The sequence below is a fragment of the Callorhinus ursinus genome, unplaced genomic scaffold, assembly GCF_003265705.2.
Source record: "Callorhinus ursinus isolate GAN/ISIS: 27379988/994484 unplaced genomic scaffold, GSC_fseal_2.0 scaffold20, whole genome shotgun sequence".
NCBI lineage: Eukaryota > Metazoa > Chordata > Mammalia > Carnivora > Otariidae > Callorhinus > Callorhinus ursinus.
This window is the reverse complement of record NW_027397082.1, coordinates 1,946,509-1,947,964: the sequence shown is the minus strand read 5'-3', so window position 1 is coordinate 1,947,964 and position 1,456 is coordinate 1,946,509.

Sequence of the window (1,456 nt, the reverse complement as noted above, 5' to 3'; positions counted from 1 at the left end):
TGCCTGATCACATTCTCCCCCTTTTTTCTTTTTTTTTAAATCTTCTTTTTTCAAACAACTTCTTATCTTATCAATTCCTTTTATAAAATCTTTTATAATTTTTATCTTTACAGTCATCTTCCATCCCTTCATTGTATCAATCCTTATTTTGTACACATATAAGTCTTTCTTCCTTTAAAATTTTAGGAGGCACTTTTTTCTAACAGACCAAAATACTCCCCAAATCTAGTGTGTGGCACTGATCTATGTACCAGCCTGATCATATTTGATCATATTCTGTTTTTTTTTGTATTGTTCTGTTTTTGTTTTTATCTTTTTCTTTTTGTGTTTTTTTTTCCTCTTTCTTTTTTCTTTCTTTCCCTTTCTTTTCCCCTGGTTTCAGGTCTTTTCTGATTTGTATAGAGTATATTTGCTGGGGACGTTGTTAACCTGTTAGCATTTTATTCTCTCATTCATCTGTTCTCCTCTGGACAAAATGACAAAACGAAAAAAATCACCTCAGCAAAAAGAACAAGAGGTATTACCGTCAGCCAGGGACCTACTCAATATGGACATTAGTACGATGTCGGACCTAGAGTTCAGAATCATGACTTGAAAGATACTAGCTGGGCATGAAAAAAGCGTGGAAGTTATTAGAGAAACCCTTTCTGGAGAAATAAAAGAACTAAAATCTAACCAAGGTGAAATCAAAAAGGCTATTAATGAGGTGCAATCAAAAACGGGGGCACTAACTGCTAGGATAAATGAGGCAGAACAGAGAATCAGTGATATAGAAGACCAAATGATGGGAAATAAAGAAGCTGAGAAAAAGAGAGAAAAACAACTACAGGATCATGAGGGCAGAATTCGAGAGATAAGTGATACGATAAGATGAAACAACATTAGAATAATTGGGATCCCAAAAGAAGAAGAAAGAGAGAGAGGGGCAGAAGGTATATTGGAGCAAATAATAGCAGAGAACTTCCCTAATGTGAGGAAGGAAACAGGCATCAAACTCCAGGAGGCACAGAGAACCCCTCTCAAAATCAATAAAAATGGGTCAATACCCTGACATCTAATAGTGAAACTTATGAGTCTCAGAGACAAAGAGAAAATCCTGAAAGCAGCTCCGGAGAAGAGATCCGTAACCTACAATGGTAGAAACATTAGACTGGCAACAGACCAATCCACAGAGACCTGGCAGGCCAGAAAGGACTGGCATGAGATCTTCAGAGCACTAAACGAGAAAAATATGCAGCCAAGAATACTGTATCCAGCTAGGTTGTCATTGAAAATAGAAGGAGAGAGAAAAAGCTTCCAGGACAAACAGAAACTAAAGGAATTTGCAAACGGGAAAGCAGCCCTCCAAGAATTATTGAAAGGGGTCCTCTAAGCAAAGAGAGAGCCTAAAAGCAGCATAGATCAGAAAGGAACACAGACAATATACAGTAACAGTCACCTACAGCACTAAATTCAT